Genomic DNA, 26242 nt, shown 5'->3' on the forward strand with positions numbered 1-26242 from the left:
ACGTTATAGAGAAGACATTCATGAGAGGAGGAGTGAGTTGATGTGGTAAACCTCACTGTTGTCTTATTTTAAGAAATTCCCACAGCCTCCCCAGCCTTCAACAGTCAGCACAATGATTAGTCAAACCAGCAAGACCCTTGATAAGCAAAAATATTACAACAAAAATACTACAACAAAACTGGGATGATATTTGCATTTTTAATTGAGGTAAGTACATTATTTTTATACATGATTCTATTGCATATTAATAGACTATAGTGTAAACATAATATTTATATGAACTTGGAAACCAAAAAATTCATTTGATTCACTTTATTGTGATATTTGCTTTACTACAGTGGTCTGAAACCAAACCTATATCATCTTTGAGCTTTGCCTGTATTTTTTCATTAAATTAATAGATAGCACCTGTGTTCTTTCACATCTCATGTGTGGGATGGAGTGTAATGCTAAAAATTAAAACAAATTACTTTCTTTACAAAACTATCCATTTATTGACAGATAGTTTTATTTATTTTTTTTTTTGTGTGAAAATAAGATAGTTTCAAAATACCTTTAAACGAATGTTACCTCCTTTTAAACTTAGTTAAGCAGCTGTTCCTTGCTTGATGGTTCTTAATCCTACAGACTGTCATTTTCTCAGAGAAAATCAGTAATAGAATATCAGCTTTAGTAACTCAAAATTTTTAATGTGCTACCTCTGCTTGATTTCAAGGTCTTAGCTCATTTCTTTGTTTCAGCTAAGTCTTTCAGAATTTCAAAAGAGAGTGGTTAGTTTCTGGTTTCCAGTGCAGCATGTAAGGAGCTTAGACGTTGCCATCCCTTTGTAACAATAAGTAAAAATCTGTACAGGCTGAAAAATCAACAACCCTTCTTAGACCCATCAGTGAAGTGAGGTCAGAGGGCAAGACATGGTCCTGGTCCTAAACATTGGAGTGGCAGATGGGTACAGAGAAGGACAATTTACCAGAGCAGCAATGCACAAGCAGTAACTTCAGTAGGAACTGGTATCTGGACAGGAAAAGCTGAAGTGGTAACTGGCAAATTGCTGAAGGCTCACTATGAAGAAGTCTGAGACCTAGAACCTGCAGGGGGATGCAGTCCAGGGGGAATCCTTATGCTTTTGTGAGTTTTAACTCTTGGGGCTTGGCCAGGTCCAGGGAGTGAAGACCAGAGAAAAATTCCCTCATGCTTCCAGCAGTCAGAGGGGAAAAGGAAACATTTTAAAATACACTAGAGTATCTTGTTCTTTTTGTTGTTGTTGTTAATTTTTTATTTCTTAATTAAATATTTAATTTTTTTGTTGTTGTTGTTAACATAAAATGTAGTATTAGCCGCAGGTTAGAGTATCCTGTTCTTTTTAAGAAGGCCTGCCCACAAGGGGAAACCTTTTACCAAACCTAACCTGCTACTGGGGTGTATCAACACTTAATCTGCCTAGGGGAAGGGAAACACCTAATTCCAGCTGCTTCTCCTCCTCCTTTTCCACCTTGGGTTGGGGAGGGAGGCTGAGAAGTGCTTAGTGAAGTTTTGGTCCAGGGGTCTGGGGTCACCTATAGACTGAGACCCAACTGTAGGACCATAGAATGCTATCCTTCCCTGACACCTTACCACTGCATTACCAAAGACCTATTACTGCAGTTACTTTCCCCCTGTAGAACATGTCTACTTTTTAACAAAAAAGTACTGTATAGACTGAAAAGACAAAAAACAGAAACAGTTTGATGGGACTAAACAAGGAGGACTGGAATCAAATATGGCAGGAATGTTGGAGTAATCAGACTGGGAATTAAATAAAACAACAAAAAAGGAAGCTATCATTACTATGCTAAAGACTTTAATGGAAAGAGTGGACAACAGGCAAGAACAGATAGATAATATAAGCGGAGAGATGGAAATTCTAAAAAAGAATTAAAAAGGAATGCTGGAGGATCAGTAGTGTTACAGGAGCGAAGAATGCTTTTGATGGGCTTGGCTGAGGGCACAGTCACTGAGCTTGATGATAGGACAATAAAACTTACAAAACTGGAAAGAAAAATTTAAAAAAAAGCAAAAAATGCCAGAATATCCAAGAACTGTGGGGCAATTATAAAAGGTATAATGTACATGTAAGGGGGAATATCAGAAAGAGAGGAAAAAGTGAAAGACACAGAAAAAAACATTTGAAGAAATAATGACGGACTTTCCCCCAAATTAATGTCAGACACCAGCCCACAGGTCCAGGAAGCTCAGAGAACAATAAGCAGGATAAATGCAAAAACAAATAAAAACAAACAAACAAAAAAACCAAAAGCAAAAAATCCGACCAACCAAACAAAAAACCACACTAGGAAAATCATATTCAAACTTTAGAAAAGCAAAGATTAAAAAAATGAAGTACCTGGGCAACTCAGTTGGTTAAGTATCCAACTCTTGGTTTTTGACACAGGTCATGATTAGGGTCATGAGATTCAGTCTTGACTCTGGCTTGTACTCAGCATGAAGTCTGCTTGAGATTCTCTCTCTCCCTCTCCTTTTTGCCCCTACCCTGCTCAGGTGCACTCTCTCTTTCTCTCTCTCTGTCAAATAAATAAATGAATCTTTAAAATGAAACAAAACCAAAAAAAACCCCAAACTGAAATATCCCAGAGGAATAAAGCACCCTACCTGTCTATAGAGAAGCAAAGGTAAGAATTAGATCTCAAGTCTCCTCAGCGACCTTGCAAACAAGAAGAAATGGAGTGAAATGTTCAAAGTGTTGAGAATCTTGTATGCTGCAGAATTATCCTTCAAAAGTGAAAGAAAAATACTTTCTCAGACAAACAAAAGCTGAGAGAATATATTGCCCATAGGTAGTGCCTTGTAAGAAGTTTTAAAAGAAAGTCCTTGGAAAGAATGAAAATAATATAGGCTGGAAACTAGGATCCACATAAAGAAAGAGAGGCCATCAGAGAATGAATAGGTGAAGAAAGAATGAAAATTTTTATTTTTCTTGCTCTTAATTGACTTAGTAAATAACCCTTTGTTTGAAATAATAATAGCAGCAATATATATGATTAGATGTATAACATAACCAAATGCATTTTGTGTATGTGTACACACACACCCCACGTGGGTGTATAAATGAAATGAATGACAGCAGTAATAGAAAGAATGGGTTTCTTGATATTTACCCAAATGAATTTAAAACTTATGCCCACACAAAAATAGCATCTCTTTGTAATTGCTAAAACTTGGAAGTAACCAAGCTATCCCTGCAAGGGAATACATAAACTATGATACATCCAGATTACGGAATGTTACTCAGCACTAAAGAGAAAAGAGCTACCAAGCTATGAAAAGACGTAGGGGAAACTTAAATGCATATTACTAAGTGAAAGAAGCAGATCTGCAAGGGTTATATACTATGTGATTCAACTATATGACATTCCTGTAAGGGCAAAACTTATGGAGACAGTAAGAGGATCTGTGATTGCCAGGAATTAAGACGAGAGGAATGAATAAATAGAATACAGAGGTTTTTCACGGAGGTGAAACTATTCTGTGTGATACTATAGATTCATGTCTCTATACATTTTTTTAAATACCCATAGAACATACAACACCAAGAGTGAACCCTAATGGAAACTATGGACTTTGGGTGATAATGTTGGTCATTGTAGGTTTATAAGTTATAACAAGTGTACCACTGTGGTAAGGGAAGTTGATATTGTGGAGGATATTATGTGGGGATAGGGGATATATGGAATCTCTCTATACTTCTTACTTTTGCTGTGAACCTAAAACTTCTCTAAAACACAAAATCTATTAATAAAAGACCAAAGTGATTTAATATGCTAATTATCATTTGTGTCTTCAGCAGAAGTACTCCCACTCAGGGTGCTTTAGATTATCTCATTTCAAAGCTTTAAGTTTCAAATCAAAGAAAAACTTAAGGGGCACCTGGGTAGCTCAGTGGGTTATTCTGGTCTTGATCTCAGAGTCCTGGGATCGAGCCCCCACATCGAGCCCCACATTGGGCTCTCTGCTCAGCGGGGAGCCTGCTTCCTCCTCCTCTCTCTCTCTCTGCATGCCTCTCTGCCTACCTGTAATCTCTGTCAGTCAAATAAATAAATAAAACCTTAAAAAAAAAAAAAAGAGGAACTTAAACTAGACTGAATCCATAACTGCTTCCTCTTGACCACTTCACACAGGGTCCAATCAGGAACATTTAAAGCCCTTACTTTGTGTCAGAATAAGCACAAAGCACAATACAATTGGGCTGCTATTTTAAACCAAAAGGAAGAGCCAAGGGCCTACAAAAATCTAAGATAACTGAGAGCTTGCCAGAAGCACAGACTCTGTTCCTGTATTACTCCATTAAATTGGAAAACTAACCCTGGTTCCAGGAAGGACACATAAAATAGACATGGGGCTCTCTTATGCAGACACTGTCCAGTTTCTGATTCCTGTGGACACACTCAGGCCCAGTAGACCCATTCCAGACAGTCTGGAATAATTGACCATGTTCCTGAAGCTTCTGAAATGTGGTTCACTTTTCCGTTTATGGCTTTATTTCTTCAGTGCCCTATAGAGAGTGTTATAATTCACTCTCAGCCTTTTAATTTACTATTTTTAGAATCCATTCTTTTTTCTGAAACTCTGTGTTAGGAGAGACCACTGTGGCTGGCATCTCTGTTTTTGTCTGGCACCAAGGTTGATGTTGGACCATCAATCTTCTGTCTTTATAATCATATGTATCTTTATAATCATATGTAACCTATATGTAACCTATGATTCAAACCCAGTTATTCATGAAAAACTTGCAAACAATCCCATATACATTCACCTCTTCTTCTCATTCTGTTAGTTGACACCCTCATCCTCTAAGCGTTTTTCTAAATGGACCTTGTCATCCACCTTCCCACCCCTGATGGGAAGCTTCTCCTTCAACCACATATGTGAGACTTTTTATTTAACTGCAGCGATAGATCTAATCAGAACTTTCTAAAGCTTTAGTAAATAGAACTCAGTGCATTACTTAGGTACCTCTAAAGCAACTTCAATTATTGCCAGAATAAGTCCTAGGAAGATGTAAGAGGAGGAGTGCTGTTCTAAAGGCACCAATACTTTGCTTCATTTTTAGAAAAGTTTTTTTTTTTTTTTTTTTTTTTGAGGGGTGGGTATAGTAGAAGGGAATACCTAGGTCTTCAGTTACAGTTGGAATAAAACAAATGAATGCCATTTCAACCTGCAGTTATAAGAAGTCTTGAAGACCATGTACGCTGACTTTAAACCACTGCGTCTATTGTACCACTCTTCCCTTAGATAACTTAGTCTTTTAACCCACAGAACACTCTTCTGTGAGATGGGTCCCTGCACTCTGTGAGTGGCTTTAGAAAGATTGGTGGTTTTACATCAGCAGTTACAGTAACTAGAGAAGAATTATTGCTTCCTTAACTTTGTGGCTCTGTCTGTCGACAGAAAAAATAGCTTAAAAAAATCAAAGCCAGATGGCTCTGGAGGAAATGCCTCTAATGCTTCGGCTGTTGTTAAGACACCCTGGGAGGAGCTCTTTTATGGCTGGTCACCATGGTCCTGCTTTACTGGCCCATCTGTTCCCTAGATCTTGTGTAAGAGCACTTGTGCCCTTGGTTAAGTTTAACTGAGTAGCAAAGTACCTTGTTCTGACTCCACAGTGCCTAATAAAAAAGTAACCGTTGGGACATAAATGAGGAAAGAACAGACAAGGCAATATGTTGAATATGCTCATAGACTAATAAGACCTCAGCTAAAACAGAAGGGAAACATTTAAGACAAATTGATACATCATTTTTAAATCAGCAGAACTTTCTCCTATTTCTTTGCAAGAAGTGGCCTGGTGATAATTGGGAAACCTAGAAACCTAGAAAAGCTGTGAAAACCTAGAAAAAGCTGTGAAACTTCATTTTCTTCCTTGGTAATCTGCAGGAAGTCATCCTTTATAATTATATGCAACCTTTTGCATGAGGGTGACGATCTGTATATGATCCACAAGTTACTTAGTTTCTATAAGGAATTATTGAAATTATTGAAATGGATGGCACTGTTCAGAAGGGATCACATCTGGTAAATCTAGTGGCACTTTGGTAAACCAGCTCTCTACAGTAAGGGAAAACCCTGATTTGTGGGCTCGGTAGAGTTTCATGATGTGATCTGTGGCCTGTGTAAACTACCAATGATTTGCAAAATTCTTGTGTATTTAAAATTCAGCTCTCTAGGCCTCAATTTAGCAAGCTCCAGCTCACCTCTGGACATGTTGCAAATAACCAGCAAAGTCATGGTTTATAACAGGTGTGTTTTGAGATGGAATGAGTTTCTTGCAAAGTCATGATGCCAAGGAACCCTAATACAAACAATAAGCATGACATTCCTTAGAGTGGTCTTGCACGCACACGCACACACACACACAGGCGTTTGGTTCAAAGGCTTTTTACTGCTTTTTACAAACTAGTAAGAACATTGTTGGATTGTGTTGCACAGGAGTTTTCCTTTACAATTTCAGTATTTAAGAGAGCTTAAAAGACTTGTGGCAAAATTGGAGCATGGTTTTGATGGTCAGTTTCAGTCAACAGCAAAGGTAAAAATGCACTGAGTATTCCTAATATAAAGTGATAAAGATTATACTAGGAAACTAGGTAAACTCCCCACTTAAATAGTTCTATGTTTCTCTGAATTCAGCTGCTGATCTTATTGGCAACGTTTTTACTTGCAATGGAATTTAAGAATAATGAGTAGATACCTATGCACATATGAGTGGTTGACATCTGAATGCCAAAAAGAATGCAAGAGTTGATGAAAGAAGCAATCTATAAAGTATGTGTAAGTTTTCAGATTCTTTAGAATGAAGCAGACGGGTTTACAGAGATTATTGGTAAATTAAATTGATAAATTAAAAACAAACACAATTTTTTAAATACTACTATCCTGTTGTCTTGACCAGTCCAGTACCTGTTTTCCAAGAATGTAATCCTTACATTAAAAATGACTGAAGAGATATATTTGTTGTTTTCATAATCAGTAGGTAGATTTGAATTGCTCACAATATTTCTCATCTTTTTGTGTTTTAAGAAGAAGGGTTTATTTTATTATTGGAAGGGATAGCATTTAATGAGAAACATTCCAGAAAAATATAACTGGAGTAGTTTGAGGATTTTGATGTTAAGTCAGTGTAAAGCAACAGAACTACATTTTGGCATCAATCAGTTTGAGAAATTGTTATGAGTTTTTATAAATGGAATATTGAAACATTTTGCATTTTGATAAACATATATATGTATATATATTGTTTTTTCTTTTCATTAACTCAGTGAAATTACTTTTCTTTTGAAACAGTGAGTGGTTTGATTAGGAATATTATACACTCATACCACACTGCCTGGGTTGAAATCCCAGTTCCTCAGACAGTTTTGTTTTGTTTTGTTTTTTAACTTATTTGTATTTCATTTACCACATCTGTAAACACACGATAAATACTATTAAAATAATAGCACCTACTCCATATGGTTGTTATGAAGATTAAATGAATTGATGTACATATTTTAACAAAAATGGTATCATACTAAAAATCATCTACTAAAATTTGCTCTTCTGACTTAGTAATATAGTTCATTCATTTTACCTGTCAGCCTGAATCTTTGTAAAAACTTCCCAATAATATGTGTTTGACATAAATTTTTCAAACATTGTCTGTTAACACAATGCTGAAGTGATTACTGTAACTTGGTTTACATATTTTATACTTCAAGTTCTGATCTGATAGTTACTTATATACCTAGAACCAACCGTAAATCTATACACCTTTTGAAAATAGTATAATAGCATTTTAATTAGAAATGTAAGGTTTAAAATATATTTTCTATTACCAAGAAGTAGGTTACTACTATTCCAACAGTATTTATCTGGATGTGTTTGGGAGAGTTAAATACACAGTGTTTGGAATGCAGTATGCTGTCAGGTTTTCCTTGTTTCATGGAAAGATGATCTATACTATTTAATCTATGCCATTTAACCCATGGGTATATAAATGGAATAAGTGAAATTGGCATCTATCTCAAATAGCCTTTACCCTTGCTCATGGTAATGCTAAGGGGTAGAACCCTCCTCCCCCACAATCTTACAAATCTACTTTGTTCCTAACAAACTAAGCCAGAGCTTTAGAACTACTATAACTCTTGCAAGGACCTCTAATTTAGGATTCTTGAAGCCCTGGTTTTTATCTTTCCTATGAATTACTGAGTCAGTTACCTGGCGAGAAGTCTTCTATTTAGTGGCAATATGGGCTGAATGGTTCTATAAAGTAAAACTAATAAACCTCCTAGGATAAAAAGTATTAGGAAAAAGATTGCCAAAAGGGTCCATTTTTAACAAGGGTAAGAGAAACTAACATGTGCATGTGTTGAAGGCATACATACAGAACCTCTTTGTGGTTTCACAGGAAAAGGTGGCAACCCAACCTCAGCATGATAGCAATTATGTATAAAGAATAATGCATTCTCAACTTCAGTGTGATAGTGTTTATATTTTTAGGTACAGTGTGATTTTTAACTTTGTTGGGTTGGTAATTAAAATTAAGATAGGAGCATGAATAATTCATGATGAATGAAAATGGCTTATATAAAAAATGATACTACTAGTCAGGTATTTAGGAATTAAAAAATTGCTCTTTCCTTTCAGAAATTCATTACCTCCAATGAAAAATGTCAAAGAGTACACTTTTTTTGAGCAAAAGTAAATCTGTCTCCTGAATCATTTTAGTGTGGTTGAAATTTATTGATTCATTTATTTCTAAGGTCTCCTGACAGGGAAATCATTGAAGCACAAATCAAAATGAAATCCTAAAATAATTTTATTCATGTCAACATTAAAAAGAATTTTGGAAATGTCTGTCATTCTTTCTATGTCCATTAGTCAATTTTAACTTAGGATAATTTAATATTTCTTTATAAGGTTGAAGAATCTTTTGATTAAATTTTAAATCTTGATTAACAGTAAGGTTAACCATTTAGAGTAAGAACAGCTCAATTTAAGGTATTATTTTTTAGTTGAAAAATCAAATCTAAAGCAGAAGATACACTGTCTGGCCTCATCCTTTTATAGTTAACCTTGTGAAAGATCATAGAACATTATAGGCAAATTCAGGATTCTTCCCTTGTGTTCTAATTCTATTTATCAGGTTTTCCTTCAAAACCTAGTGCCTCACTGAAATTCAATTTGAATGGGGCACATTTCTCACTACAAGAAACAAGAGCTTACCTGTAGCCACAAGAAAACATTAATCACAAAATTTTATTCAGTGCCCTTGGACTCCATTATGCTACTAATCCTGCTAAGCATAGTTTAGTGTCTGAAATCCTCTTGAATGAGGCCTTTGTTAATAATTTTCCATGGTAACTTACTTGATCTCGGATCTGGGAAATATATTCCTCTCATTTGGGATATTTAATTCTTTAAATCTATGATGTGTTGATTAATTCCTGGCTCTTTAGTTACAATGAGCTATATATAACATCTAAACAAAATTAGTAAAGTCTCAAGAAGGTTCTCTGGCCTGCATATCATGTGTTATTATTTAAAGGACACTAAACCTACTTATAAAAATGAGACTATAATAATAACATTATTAAATATATAAACTTTATTTAATTTTCTAGGCCATTATTAAGAGGAGTTCTAAAAGGCATTAGACAGATTAGACTGCCATGTGTATCTTATTAAAAGAGGAAGAATTTTAGAATCAGAAGACAAATTAAGGTCAAAGTTTGTCATATGGTATTAGTATAATATTATAGATTGGTTCTTTTAACAATTGTTTTTGGTCATTGAAATATAAAATTTTCCATAAGTAGATAATAAATTAATTTTACAATAAGAAGAAAATCTTAACAGATCAAATTATCTTGCATTTAACAACAACAAAAAAACACTATACTGATCAACTTCTCCAGTAGTTTAGATTTTATTGGAAGTACAATACTAGAAAACAAATTAGCCCTAGATAGTTTTATTTAAACAAATTATATATCATATGTAATGTACATTCTCACATGTGAAAGAGGTTGTCTTACAAATCATTTGCAGATTAGTTGTTTGGAAACAATACTACATTTTCTCATAAAAATAACGTCACAAGTAGTACTAATACACATAGTAGTCTAATTATATAATTTCGAAATACAAGACCAATAAAACTTTATAGCCAACGTATGATTCACTCTGACCCTAAATAAGTAAGGTGAGGGTAGAAGGAATTCAGGAGAGCAGTCGGAGGTGAGACCTGGTAACTAAATACCTCTAAAGTCAGAACCAAAAAAAAGCTCTCAGGGTTTGGATCTGGAAGAAAGGAAATGTGTGTGAGTCACTTACAAATGTGTGCAGATAAAGGTTGCTTGACTGTAGGAACATGAAATTAGTGATATTTCTATTGTTTAACAAATACTCACCATTTCCATGACAGAGCTATGTTTCCCAGCTCCTTGACTGGTCAGGATCCAATAGGATATTATAACATCAGGCACAGACGGGTCTTGAAATGGACTTGGCAATCAGATGTGCCCTCTTGCCTTCTTTTTCTTTCTTCATGAGAAAAAACTTGGTTAGCTGTTGGCTTACAGAGGTACAGTGGAGCAGACTGAGAGAAAACCAACTCCAGTTTAGGGGAGCCAAACCACAGCTGATCTACAAATACATAATGCATATTTGCATATAATTTGGGCCTTGCATGTCCCAGTCAGAGCAGTTTAGCCAATTCTTTATTATGGTTGAACTGCTCCCACTGTAGACATGAGAGTAAATCCTGTCTTTGTATGGAAAAAAATTGGTTTCCTGGACGAGATAGAAGTGACAACAGACAGATCCTGTCATTGATGCTTGATCACTCTGCCTTTGTGACTTTCTTATCAATGTTTATTTCTTTGGTTCGGTAGTTCTTAACTCTGAATGGGCAAAAGACCTTGGGGAATATGTTGCTTCATACTTTCGCTAGCGTATAATGTGATTTGCTTAAGTATTATAGGAAGATAGAAGTTTCATCTATCCACTACTGTGAGGAAAGGGGAGATAGGGAGAGGGACAGAGGGAGATAGAAATAGAAGAAACAGACACAGGAAAATAAACGATTAGAGTTAAGGAATCTTCAAAAACAAGGGATTGTTTCTGCATCTTAAATCCATTAAAATTTAATGATGTGGGGAAGAGACAAGTTTAGTCACATCCTTAGCAAAGTAAAAAGAATGCTGAGAGCTATGGAATCCCGGTGCCCACTGGAGAATAGGGGACAAGATGGTAAGAATAGGAAATGGACTAGAGCATGCGTGGAGTAAGCCAGGGGCGGAGGGCTGTGGAGGTGAAGAGTTGTGGGGAGATACTGGTGGTGGAAGTCTAACATAGAAAAGTAGATGAGGCATTTGAAATTAGGCACTTATTCGATCCATGCGCAATTTTTAGAGAGGGAACTAAAATCTGATTTTATATATTTTTTAGAAACAAACTCTGATTTTAATGTGGAAAAGAGATAGTGGTGGAGAGAACCTAGAGACAGCCCACTTAGGGAGACAAGAGATTATTATATTATTTCAGGTGACACATGGCATTTTTGAACCCTAGGAAGGATTTTGAGAATGGGGGAGAGGGAAAAATTTGAGGCACCCTGGAAAGCAGTGTAAATGTCACCTGATTATCTGGTCCCTTTCTGTGGCCCTCAATCCAGTATTGATATCCAGGGTCAGAGTTTGCAATCCATTGCTTCATGGAATGGGAAGGGAAAATGGGGTAATCAAAGCTGAGCAAAACTAAAGTTAATTTTTTATTTTATAATCAAATGTAGTGCTAATTCCACTAGACCTTACTTAACAAACTTCTTTTAAGACCATTAGCTCTTTAATGATTGATGAACAAATAGATGCCAGTTACCACAAATTGGATTCATACATTGATTAAGTTCAGAGAGAAGTCTTACTTCAAAATATTGTTAGTTAATTAATTACGAATATATTTGAGAGAAAAACAAATTACCTCTTTAAAAAAACGTAAAACTGAGCAATGCACACCATTTTCTATTTTTATCCAGATTGCTTTTTAAACTAATTTTTCAATATTGAAGCTAATTTAATGTACAAAGTTATATTATTATTCACCAATAAATAGATGTGGAAGATATACCTTGGAAGAAGGAAAAGGCTACATCCCACCAAGTAGAGTTCTGAGAGTGTTTTATTTTTGCATTGTTAATCATATGCAAATATGTATTAGAACTGTTGATACATTCATCTTCATAATGTCTTTTCAGCTTGTTAAAATGAAGTTTAAGAAGCTCCTGGAGGAGTAATAGGCTGCATATAATGGACTAGGGAGTGGAAAGTTTGGTTCTATATGCTTAATTAGTTTCTAATTTCTCTGTAATCTCATCATGAGTCTCTAACAGAAAATAATATTGACCATACATATGGTACAAGTGGGTGCTGGCATTTTAGATAATTCTCAAGGGGGCTCACTAAATTATTTACTAAGCCTAATGCATTACTGATTGAAATTAAATTTCACCTCCAGTGTAATTTTAAATTTGATGAGTAAATAGTACCTTATGAACATCATAGGCTTTTGTAAGAAGTAAGGGAAATGAGGTGCCTAGTGCAATGTGTTGAAGAAATAAGGGGATACTTTGCCTTGTTTCATTTAAAGAATAAGGTTTCACATCATATTCTATATCAGGGAAAGGGAAGAAAAAACTACTTTTCACCCTTAGGTAAATAAAAACAAAGCAAGTAAACAATGAGAACAACAACAAGAGGAATCATTCTTTCTAGTTCTCATCCCCAAATTAAACCAAATCTTGAGCTTTCTTGTAAGGTCCTGACACCCTAAGAAAAATAATTTTATCCTGACCTTTACAAAGTGATGCTGCAAATCTTTATCTTTATTCATAGGATAATCTTGTCAGAAAGTTCTTTCACTCAAAAAAAATTACTCATTTTCTACTGTGAACACTCACTACAAATATGATAAATACCTAGTCTATTTTTTTTTAACATTTTAACTAGTTTTGCTAAAATCTGTACTCCAACAAAAACTTTTCTGCAAATGAACTTATTTTCTTTTCTTAATACTTTGGTCTTTAAGTCTATCTTTGACATCCGGTTTCTAGTAAGGGCTTAGTAAACTCTTGTTGTTATGATGTTGTTACTATTCTGGCAGACCTGCTTATAGACATAAATAGATCCACATATGCTCTCTATGACCCTTTTTACACTGCGACTGTTCTGGTGACCTCGGCAAAACTGAGACATTCAATTATCCTTGCTATGTGAAGTAGTAAAGTATGTTTCTCTAACATTTCACTGAACATGGTATTCTTAGGAGATAATGTGATCATATAAAACCATACCCAGCTGACAGTTTGGGGAAAAATTCCTGAAAGTCTGTATATCTGGCTATTGTTTAATACATTTTTACTCCACCAAATACTATGTATAAAGAAAATGTACAGTTTATGTCCACTGGTCTTAATGGACTGCCCCTATAGGGGACTGTGTCAACCCCTCCCAATAGAAAGACCCTCTGGCCTGGGCACGTTGTTCCTGTACACTGACCACTTTAAATGTTTTGAAGATTCTAAACTAATTTGGTCAGATGACACATACTGAATTTTCCAAATAAGACACAATGATTGACACATATAAGTGACCCTAGAAACTGACAGTTCTGAAAAATGAACTGATCCCGGACATAAAGACTGGGTCGCCAGCAGCCCAGGGAAGCCTGGCTTGCCCACACCCTTGCACAGATAAACATAACCAAGTTGAGATAACAAAAAATTTCTAGGGCCATCTTCCATCTTTTATGTATATAAAATCCTTACCTATGTTTTCTCAAAGTTCAACTGGCCACGGTTTCACATAGTCAGTCACAATGAACATTCAAACATCTTGTGATCTGATAAAAATTCTTCCAATTTATCAATGTCTCTGGCTAATGAAGACTAGGTAATACTTGTTTTTAAAATTTTAATGGATTTCTTATGCTCTTAGTCTTTTTTAAAAGATCTATTTATATATTTGAGAGAGAGAGAGAGCAAGAGTGAAAATGAGCAGGGGGAGGGGCAGAGGAAGAGAAAGAAGGAGAGAGAGAGACTCTCCAGCCGACTCCCTCCTGAGTGTGGAGCCCTAGGCAGGGAGCAGTCTCATGACCCTGAGATCATGACCTGAGCTGAAATCAAGAGTCAGACTGAGCCACCCAGGCACCCCATTAGATATCCTTATCTTTTCAAAATTAATCACCAGGGACGCCTGGGTGGCTCAGTTGGTTAAGCGGCTGCCTTCGGCTCAGGTCATGATCCCAGCGTCCTGGGATCGAGTCCCACATCGGGCTCCTTGCTCGGCAGGGAGCCTGCTTCTCCCTCTGCCTCTAGCCTGCCACTCTGTCTGCCTGTGCTTGCGCTCTGTATCTCTCTCTCTCTAACAAATAAATAAAAAAAATCTTTAAAAAAAATAAAAATTAATCACCAAATGTCTATAATGTGTAATATTAAGGTGTATCCTCTTCAGAACTTCATATAGATCAAACTGTGTGTAAGAAGTACTTTTGTTTCTAAGTGTCTCACAGAGACAAGCTGGAATGGCATCTGTGTATACTTTCTATAACTTATATTTAGTGCAAAGAATATATGCTACCCTATTAATAATTTTATCAATGAACAAATTATTGTGTCTGACATGAACAAAATTGTGCTTGCGATGAATTATTTGGATAAATAATATTCATCACTCTTTTAATATTAACAATTAAGATTTGTGAGAATGATGTATGTTACACTGAATGCTGCTAATTTGCTAAATATTACAGGTAGTCTTATTCATTAATTATTTTGTTGAAGAGTAGTTTGTTGAACAAGTACTGCACATTAGGAATGTGAGGATCAATCTGTTGATGTTAATACATGTAAATTGTCCTCCGTGACATGGACTATATAATCAATTTTGAAAACTAAGCCACACCAGAGAATGAAATAGTTGATACACATTATAACAATACCGTATTACAATGATGTGTACCATATCAAAGTGTACTTTTAATGGTCCTTTGAAGTCTAAATTTATCTTAAACTGTCATTCAATTCTCTTAGTAATTGAACACTCATAATTTTTTATCCTATGTTCTATTATTTTCTATATTACTTTGCAACTTAATATTCTATACTCCTCCACATGATTTTATTTATGGCTGATGAAGTAAAGTCATATAAGGAAATGATGGAGAGCAGCATCTGAAAGGAGACTAGAACTCTAACCAATTGCAAAAAAAGGTCTTGACTGTCAGGCACAGACGCTTAGAATTGATTTGATGAATACCTCAGATCCTCTGGATTTTCTCCTCCATTTTTTTTCCCCCCTGTGAGAGCTCTTTCTATGTTTTCAAGGCTCAGGACCTTGGTTATCTTGTTACCTTGGTTCAGAGGCCATCCTGAAATTGAAAAAGAGGTTTAGTCCAGCATTTAGTAGATGGAATATGAATAAGAACACAAAGGCTATTTCTTATCGTCCACTTTCATGAAACTAATTGGAATACTTTTGTTTAAGAAATTCTCTTCTTTCCTTAGGCCAAAATTAAGCTTTAAGGTTTAGAAGTAAGCGGAAAAACCAAGCATCACCTCTCCTCTTGCTACAAATGAAAGAAAACAAACTTTGTAGCCAGGACAGCAGGAACCTGGCTTTGTAAAATTGCAATCAAAGCTGGTCTGTTGATCAGCCAGCAATAGATCTCAAGTGGTAATCTGGGAGCATGCCACCACCACGATGCTTTCAATTCTAGTTAGCAAATACCCCCTTCTAAGATGAAATCTGTCTCCTATGAGTAGCCATCAGGGCCATAAGGTCGATAAACCCAAATGAAAGCGTATTTTCTTGCCCAAATCTTGTTATAAATTAAGCACATTTTAGAAATGAATATTGTTTAATTTTCTTATTTTTTGGCCAGATACAAAAAGTTATAGACTCATGACCATAGGCATTCTGGGATATATGTACCAATATAAAATGTATCATGATGTGCTATTCATTTTTCAAAGAGAAAATGAATATGCAATTACAAAACCATACAATGAAATCTACAGAGGTATAAAAATACACAGAGACATACTACTAAACCTCACAAGGATATAAACAAATGACAAAAAAGGTGAAGAAAAATCAGACTGTAGTATAATAAGGTTTACATTCTTTTATCCTTGTAAAAAAATCAGCTAGTTACTTACGAGTATCTGAAACTGTGATAATAATTCCTTCAGAACATGATGTTTTAAATTCTTTTATCACATTTTCATAGAAACTTAGTTTAGCTAGAATTAAACTTAGCTGAAGCAAACTTTGTTTTAGGTGAAAATTTATTTAGCTAATACCACTTTGGAATTTTAGGGAAAGGTTTTTAAAAATTGTAATCTGTTTATTTGTTCAAATTAAAAAAAATAGTGAAAATTCTGAGTAATGACTTAATTCCAATGGAAAAAAGCAAACAGCTCAGCATATATCATGTCTAAAATATCTTTCTCTTCCTTCTCAAAGAAATAAAATAAGATCATGACAATCAAAGAATCTTAAAATGTACTCCTTGAGAAGTATATAAAATTCAGGGAAAATAACTAGATTTCTATATGAAGAGAAAGTTACGAGTTTTATAGTCTGTATTACATATCAGAAACTCAGTGAAAAAGTGGTCTTTAGGATTTTTACCTTTCCTTTTATGTGATAGAGTTTAAAAAGATGAAAGGCAAGCTTTTGTGTTTACATCTGGAGTATAAAAGCGGCTCAGTATGAGAAAAGGACATTCCATGAAATACTATGTCAGAAACATTCTCAGTCAGAATTCCAGAAATAGCAAGATGTTAAATAGATAATTAAAATGTCTTCAAGGTTTAAACCATAGGGACTTAGGGTTTTAATCATGCAGTGTATATTCATCAGAAGTTTTTGCTTTTATCTTGATCAGATTTTGATGCTGTCTTTGGAGGAAGAAAGACCAAGCTCTGTGCTTCTGAAATTCTTTGGTTTGATGGGATCTGATATTAGCATGCTTACCTCAAAATAGCTATCATTTTATTAGATGGCTGGCAGCCATCAGCAATGCTGTCTTGCAGAAACATAATGGGCTTTTCCATTTCTGATGAAATTGGAAAGCTGTGGGAACTTCTGTGTCATGGCATAGGAATTGTGTTACCCACAGTGTAAGATTTTTATTTTCAGGGAAGGAAGCAAACAGAATGTTGGAACTAATCATGGCTTTGATGTAAATAGGTTTTATTCCAAATAATTTTTTTTAAATGCAATGCAAATATAAGAGCATTGGGTTTGGCAGCAAGATGTTTACTGAATAAAAAAGTAATACCCAAGTTTGTCTTAGAACATTTATATCGTCAAAATGTACAGCTTAGAAATTTACCCATTCCTGTCTCTCAGTGTGTACCATTATTATTATTTTTTTCTTTTTCACTCCCTGAAAAAGGGACCATAGGTATACTTGATAAATGTGGGCATAAAAATTAACATACAAGAAAGTTTATACATTGACATATATCTATTAATTTCACATTAAAATATGTCACCATAGAGTAATATTTAAGACTTAATATGAAATACAGTAGCGTGTACCATTGATAGTTAAAAAGATTACAAACTCATTAAATATTTTTCCATACCAATTCTCACATCAGTCCTTTTATCACATTAAACAAAAGGCATAGATGTGAGTTGATTATTGTATTCCTTAATATCTTAGATTAAAAACAAATCAGAATTGTCTTCAATTGCAGTGAATGAACACATTGTAAATGATATTTATTTATTTCCTTTTTGGTAATAATAGTAGAATAGTCCTTTGCATTCTTGGTAATGAAAAGGCGATTAAAATGATAAAACAAGGTGTTTTAAGTAATTGAAACTTTCAAAACTCTCTTCTATGTATTTTACATAGAATAAAGAAATTACTTGTGTCACTTGTTTGTTGCATTGGCTGAGAAAATGATAGGGGTTGATTTAGAAATCATATCAATGGAAATGTTCTTATTCACAAAAGAGTTTTAAGTAGTAAAACTGCAGATGCTGTTTATACTTTAGTATAATTGCTTGAAAATACATGCAGGTGGAGAAAATGCTAACTGGTACATATTACACAGGGTGATTGGTGGTAAAGCAAAATGCCCTTCCCATGTAAAGAGAATTTGTAGAGTAATATCAACTAAGTGAAGAAAATATAATTGGTCCTTTTAAAACATCATTCACAAATGGAAACTGATTTCTAATTTTAATAATAGGGAGTCAAATATAAAACTTTCTAGAAGTGATATTTTATAATATAGAAATCTATTTGTGTATATATTATATAAATTATACTATAGAAATATATAGTATATAAAATATAGTAGAGGTAGAATATAACTTTTGATGAGTATTAGTTTAAATTTTTTCAAATGTCTTAAAATGTTTAAATACACTAAGCCACTGAGTTTTCTATTGGCAATATTTTCTTTGAGGTTTTGTTTTTAATCTTGTAAGTAACATAGCCAAGCCAGCATGAACTTTAGACTTTGTTTACAGATATTATTAAAACCGAGATTTTCAGTGGTCACACCAAAAATATCAGGCTAGAAAGAAGGATTTAAAGGTAATTATTAAATGTGTAAAACAAGAATAAAATCCAGTGTAGAGAAATAAAAAATTAGAAAAGGCCATCAGACAAAAAGGATAATTCTTTTCAGTATTTACTAGCTTGATATTTCCAAGATCAAATGGACAATTTCAGTGTTGGGAATATGTCAAATTAGGACATTTTCCTTAGGTTTGTGACTGCATAACACCTCTACCTACACCAGATACTGTAATGCTACGGTTCCTAGCACACACGAGGCACCTTGCCTCTTGCCTTTATTCTGTAAGGACCAAGTCTTTGAATTTCATCTAATATCAGAAAATGCCCATTGGTTTATCTATTTCGATCCAAAATTCCTAGAATTGTTTTAAGTGCCTTACAAAATCTCTCTCAGCATGAAGTCAGTCTTAATTTTTCTAAAAAAATGTTTTGGACTTAATTCGGAAATCTTTTAGAAAAACAATAATGTGAGATTTTATCTGAAAGAAATGCTAGAATTAAATAGTCTAATGCAAAATCAGTTTAAATAAATATGTTATTGTATTTCAATTTCATTGAATTATTGGTCTCAGATGTTCAAGAGTACCAAAACATATTTAAAGCCTGAGGCTGTTTTTATGCACATACAGATGCACACTTCTGAAACATTCAGTTGAATAAAATAACATTGGCAATACTTTTTAAATTACAAGCCAGATATTTATCTGAATTTGCCTTTTATTTAAAATAATTGCTGAACTAAACTTTTTATATTTTAGCAAAGTGTCATTCGTATATAAATAAACCGTACAATATGTTTTTGAGAAGTTTTATTCCAATAATATCCCAGGTAATAGCAATTTACCCATAATATTAAACATATTATATTTTAGTTAATGTTAATGAAAAAAGGAATTAGTTTATTATCCATCAACTCTTCTACACCAAATTGGGAATTTTAAATAACTAAGCTTGAATATTTAAAGCACAAACTCATTCATATCAATCAGACATAATTTTTATTTTGCCTTTTTGAGAAATGATCTAAATACTCAATCATTTAGGAATGAAGATTATAATTAAAACAGTATGTGATTTGATGTTAATCAGAAATTATATGATATACAGTAGCAGCTAAAAAGATTCAAATGACTTCCAAATAACAGAAGTAAAGCTGAGAACAGTCTTTTAATAAAGGCCATTTTGCCTGGTAGGAAAAGATTGTTAGTTGTAAAAAGAAACCTTTTAAACTAATATGATGAGGTGCATGTAAAAATTAATATTATGCTCTAATGTTCTCTCTAGTGAGTAGCCTAGGTTGATTTATTCATTTAGGTAATTATGTTCAGCAATATTAGTAATTCACTGTTAAATTGAATTTGAAGAACACACAATAAATTGAAACTGTAGTCATATTTCTTTCTCACTGTGTAACAAACAGAGATGTATTGATGTAAGTTCTGAGTGTACTACATAAGTTAAATTCCCTAGACTGCAATTTGATCAAAAAGCTTTAGACATTTACTTGAGCTATATTAGGCAGCTGCCATTGGATGGCAGTAAAATTCTACATCAATCACTTTAAGCAAAGTGAAGCTGGGAAAATAATGTGACTTTCCTTTTATTATTTAACAGCAGAATGCCGATTTAAAAGGCAAAGCTCAGGGGGTTGTGTATATTGTAGCAATACCAACTAATTTTTTAAAACTGTTTTCTTTTCTTCTCCTCTCCATTTAAAGGGAGATGCAATTCTGGGAGAATCCTTTTTAGTATTTTAATCACTCGAAGAGATCACAGTCTTCCTTGTCTTTTATACAATAAAAAAAAAAATTCACGTTATATTTTAAAAAGAAGTTAATAAAGGAAATTAACTAATTTATATGGTTTGAAACTGTTGTACATTCTCAATGCCTAAGTCCACTTTTTTTTTCTGATTATGAAACACGCTTGCATTTTTGTTTCATTCAGTCCTTGAAAGACTAACTTATTTACAGAGCTGTAAGCACGATAATGCTTTTAAGCACTACAAACAGAGAACAAAATTTAAAATCATATAATAAACATTGCTAAAGGTGGTATTAAGAAGAGATTTTTTTTTTTCTCCCAAGGAGGCTTTAAATGCTGGGCTTACACACTACTGAAATTAGTCAATATTTTCCACCTTGAGATTTTAAAAAGTGTTGAATATTCCTGACTTCATATTCATGTAATGGTTATCTAAGAAAGATTGACAGAAAACAAATCTACAAAGAAAAACTTTGTCATTTTACATCTGTTGTGTTTATCATGTGAAATTAACAGGAATGAATATGGCGGAATAAATAAAATGAGACATATCCTAGATGCTATATATCACATAAAGAAATGTGTGTTCTTCTCTCTCTTCTTTCATTTAGATTTTTATTTGGTTACAAGTTGGTAAGATTGATTGCAATTTATTTGGTAATAAAATGAACCAATTGTTTTCAGAAAATATTCAGGGTGGTCTGACACAATCAGAAGGCTATTAATCAGGATTTCCTGGGACAAACCACAGACTTCCTTGCTATTTATCCTCTCCCTCACTTTATGTTTAAAGTCTATTAAAAGTTTATAGTCTTACAAAGATCATATTAGGCATTAAAATTCAGGCATCTCATTCTTGCTACAAAGATTGTTAGAAGAAAAGAAAATAAATGGGTTATCACGAATCCATTCTCATCATGAGGAGTGTAAAAAGCATGCACAGTGGAACAATATTCATTTATTTTTACGACAGCGCTAGAGAAGAGAAAAAAAGGAAGTGAAATAAAACTAGGGATATGTAGTATTATTACTTCCATGCACAGCAAGTTAGGAAGGCTGGAATGAAATATCTTACCCTGCCAAGAAGAGTATATTTAACTTTGTGTGTGAGTGTGTGTTTTAGGGCAGATTTACAGGTCTCGGTTTATTGAGTTAATGAGCTTATTTCTGATGCAAAAACAAACAAACAAATAAACAAAAACCCACCACAACCCATTTAATGTGTATTTAAATTGATATCTGGCAATGTTTTGAAACTTTACCCAACAGAGTTTCTGTCAGAGTAGAGAAGACATTTACATATTTTTCTACATATTGTTGACAAAATACATACAAATGAATCACAAGTATACATAGAGTTTTTAAAAAGATCAATTTTCAAAATTTAGATATTTTCCATTTATATGTAGTGTTAAAACGAAAACATTTTTTCCAGGCATGTACAAGATTGATGCTTGAATCTTAATCTCTATTTGGTCATGTATGGGCTATTCATTCAAAAAAATGAGCTGATTTTACCCTAAAAATTAAGAAAGCATTTGCAATACAGAAACTGAATTTCTTTGTTTTGAAGTAGTACCTATCCAAATCTGTTTGATTATTTACATTCATTTAGAAAAGAGTGATAATGCTCAAATGTATTTTCATACCCAGGGCATGTTGCAAATACTTTCATAATATTAATCGTTAAATTATTGAAAACATCTGTTAATAGTCCATAGCTATAATAGGAAAATTGCTGCAAATCATTAAAGAAAGTACGGGGCTTTATCTTGTTCACTTTTAAAAATACAGCATTTTATATTAAATGTCAGAGTGGATATACAAAACAAGGTATCTTAGAATCCATGATGTCTACTCAAGAATTCACAGTGTAATTTTTACTCTGCTGATGCATGAGCATTGAGTCAGTGTTATCGAGTCTGTGCTTAGGCATAGTATTAAATTGTGGAGATGAACTCCTTGGGTTTCAATATTGGTTTTGACACTGACTAGCTGTGTGACATTGGGGAGTTTACTTGATCTCTCTGTGCCTTCATTTTTCTTTCTCTTTAAAATATATGGGGTAATATTACTTATCTCTCAGGTTTGTTGTAATAAGTAGATGAAGAAAAAAACAGATGCAATTATTATTTAGAACAGTGATGATATGGTATAAATATTGTAATTGTTACTATTATGTGCCATGAAAAAAAAAGATAAAAGACCCGGAGTCCCTGCTTTCAAGAAGCTCAAAACTAGCTTAGGAGATAATTGGATGTTTTTGAGGGTTAGCACATACTTAGACACTAGAGATACAAAGATGTGCAATTCAAGGTGCTCAGAGCCACAGGTGGGAGGTTTAACTGTGTGATGCAGTAAGTGAAGTGATAGAGCTATGCTCTAGCTAGCAAAGGGCACACAGACTGGGATACCAATCTAACCTACAGGTTGCATTGGTGATGAAGGTTGAGCTATATGGGACAAGTTCCATAAGAAGGCAGACATTTAACTGGGTCCTGAAGACTATGAGTCAGTCAAGAGAGGAGGAGTTTGCAAACTCTAAGCAAAGGCTCATCTTAGGTGAAGGCATCAAACAGAGAAAAATATTAACTGTTTGATATGCTCTAAGTAATTCAACCATGATATAGACAGTAGATGCATATGAAAAATGAAAACTAATTCTCCCTAAACAGATTTAAAAGAAGGAAGATATTGTGTTTATCACGTGAAATTAACTTTTCATATATATGATCTTACAACTGAGCAGAATTTCACTCCTGTGAAATTTAATTTGACATGCAGATCATTAAATGAGGAAATTAGGAGAGGCCTTTTTATTACATCTATATTTTAAATCTGAAAATACAAACAACAAAATGTTAAATGATGTCCAATTCTTCCAGCTAAAAAAAATGCATCTGGATTAAAAATCACCTTCTAATGAAAATGATACTTCAACAATTCTCCCCTTAGATCCCCAAATTACCAATAGAGATGTGTAACTTTTTAAAAAAAAATCATTATTAATTATGATATCGTGATATGTAGTAAGGAATATTTATTTGGCTTTCATCCCCATTCTGGTCACAAAGCTCCTAAAATTCTTGGATTTTCCTTACCAGCGAGAGCAGGAAGGGATCTTTTTTTTTTTTTTTTTTTTAAAGTCAATGAAGTAAGCTTGGGGAAGCACCTGAGGATTGGTTGCTTGGAGAACCAAGCCTGATGTTTGAAGGTTGGACCTTTTAGTCCCACCTCCCCTCTCCCCCAGCACCAGGGAGGAGGGAGGGATTAAGGTTGAGTTCACCAAGGGCCCATGACTTAATCAGTCATATCTAAGTGACAAATCCTCTCTAAAACCCCCAAAGAACAGGTTAAAGAACATCTGGGTTGGTAAATACGTGAAGGTTTGGGGAGAATACTGTGAGTGGGAAGAGTATGGAAGCTCTATACCCTTCCCCCATACCTTGCCATATGCATCTTTTCCATCTGGCTGTTCTGAGGTACATCCTTTTCTAATAAACCAATGGTCAAGTAAATAAAACGTTTCGGTATTCTGTGAGCCACTTAAACAAATTAATTGAACCCAAGGAGGGACTATTAGAACCTCCAGTAGTTGGTTGATCAAAAGCTTAGGTGACTTGGGGCTCTTGAGTGGCTCAGTTGGTTAAGTGTCTGTCTTTGTCTCAGGTCATGATCCTAGGGTCTTGGGGTCAAGACTTGCACATGTCCTGGGATCAAGACCCACAACCAGCTCCTTGCTCCATGGGGAGTCTGCTTCTCCTTCTCCCTCTGCCTGCTGCTCCCACTTCTTATGCTCTCTGTGTCTGTCAAATAAATAAATAAAATCTTTAAAAAATAAAAAAACTTAGGTGACAACTGTAACTTGTGATTGGCCTCTGAAATGGAAGAGGCAGGCAGTTTTATAGGAATAAGCCTTTAACCTGTGGGATCTGATGTTTCTCAGGGTAGGATTAGAATAGAGTTGAATTGTAAGGACACCTAGCTGGTTGGAGAATTGCCTGGAGGTGTGGGAAAAAAACCACACACTTGGGAACTTGGTACCAGAGCTCTGTAATAGTATAATGAAAAGAAGCAAAATTTATATTAACAGCTTTATTAACAGGTTGCAAAGTAGGTGGAAATTAGTTAAAAATGTCAGCTGGCATACAAATTCATGTACAATTAAGTTATTAAAATTAAAAATATGTACTTAATAAAAAATGTTTTAAAGAATGATAAAGCTAAAGCAAATATATACTTAGTTTCTCTTTCTCAAATATATACATATATATATTAGGTAAACCAGAAATTATGAGAAAGTCACAAGAATTCTTATAAGAATAGATACAGAATATATCTATAAGAATACAGAATCTTATCTGTAGATAAGTAGAATCTTATCTACAGATAAGATTCTGTAGATAGGATTCTTTTTTTTTTTTTTTTTTTTTTTAGTAAAAAAAAAAAAGCCGGAACTGAATAAACCACAGCAAAGGATATATGCAAGAAAAACTTTCTAAAAAGACATAATACAATTATATTTTGGTTGAAGAAATGCACTATTTAAATTAGAACCTCAATAGAAAGTAAGAACAGATCATCAAAAACACTTACCTTTTGAGAAAAAAATACTGTGAAAGGGACCAAGTGAGTAAAATAGGAAATAGCTCCCCATGAAGAGAGTTTTTAGGAAAAATAGAAATTTTTAAAATAAATATATGCAATAACCTTTGGGGGAGGAAGGAAGGCAGTAAAATAAAACATTCATTTAACAGCAATAAGAAGAATAAACTATAAAATGAGGGAAGAAACTGATCATCAAAACAAAAAATTTTAGGGGCGCCTGGGTGCCACAGTGGGTTAAAGCCTCTGCCTTCGGCTCAGGTCAGGATCCCAGTGTCCTGGGATCGAGCCCCACATCGGGCTGTCTGCTCCACAGAAAGCCTGCTTCCTCCTCTCTCTCTCTCTGCCTGCCTCTCTACCTATTTGTGATCTCTGTCTGTCAATAAATAATAAAATCTTAAAAAAAAATATATATAAAATTTTAATTACAGAAAAAAGGGGCCAAAGTGTCAAACCAGGAGACAAAACTAGTGAACTGAAAGATTGTGCTAAGAAATTAGAACCATGCAGGACAGAATGCCTCTCTGATATCCAAACTTCAGAGACCTTACCATTTTGTCTGATGTTTATATAGTAAAAATGTGTATTTACTTACCCCAAACTAAATACAACATTTCAACAAAGCAATGCAGGAGGATTTTGAGTTATTATTTGGCAACTGGTCAAATCATATGCAGACATTTTAAAGAATATACAACGTCACAAAGGGAATGAATACTTAAAAAGGTAACTAAAAATTAATTTTAGCCTCTGGGTTTGTATTCTTATGCAGAAGAATTTTTAAAGGAACAGAATCTGGATATTAAGATGGAAAATATACCCCAACTTGCAAAAAAAAAAAAAAAATCATGAAGAGAGGGATGAAGACATGTTGACAGATTTAAAAGTCCAGCATTGACCTAGTTACATTCCACAAGGCAGGAATACTAAACGAGAGAAGGAAAGTGAGGTAGAGTTGAAGGAAGACACATTTTCACATGAAAGCCACCACCAAGATACAATTTAAAAAAAAAAAAAAAAGAAGACCTTAACTCTAGGGAACAAACCGAGGGTTGCTGGATGGGAGGTGGGCGGGTAGATGGGGTAACTGGGTGACAGGCATTAAGGAAGTCAGATGATGGGATGAACACTGGCTGTTATATGCAACTGATCAATTATTGAACTCTGCATCTGAAACTAATGATGTACTGTATGTTGGCTAATAGAATAAAAAAAAAAAAAAACAGACAAGTTGATTCAATGT

The 26242-nt window shown here is 34.2% G+C and overlaps 1 long non-coding RNA gene across 2 annotated transcripts in view; it reads left to right on the plus strand.

Moving 5' to 3' along the window:
- Positions 1 to 26242, plus strand: part of LOC309854363 — a 470028-nt gene that overhangs the window by 83278 nt on the left and 360508 nt on the right. The window lies entirely within an intron of this gene.

Source organism: Mustela nivalis (assembly GCF_964662115.1).
Source record: "Mustela nivalis genome assembly, chromosome: 1".
Taxonomy (NCBI): Eukaryota; Metazoa; Chordata; class Mammalia; order Carnivora; family Mustelidae; genus Mustela; species Mustela nivalis.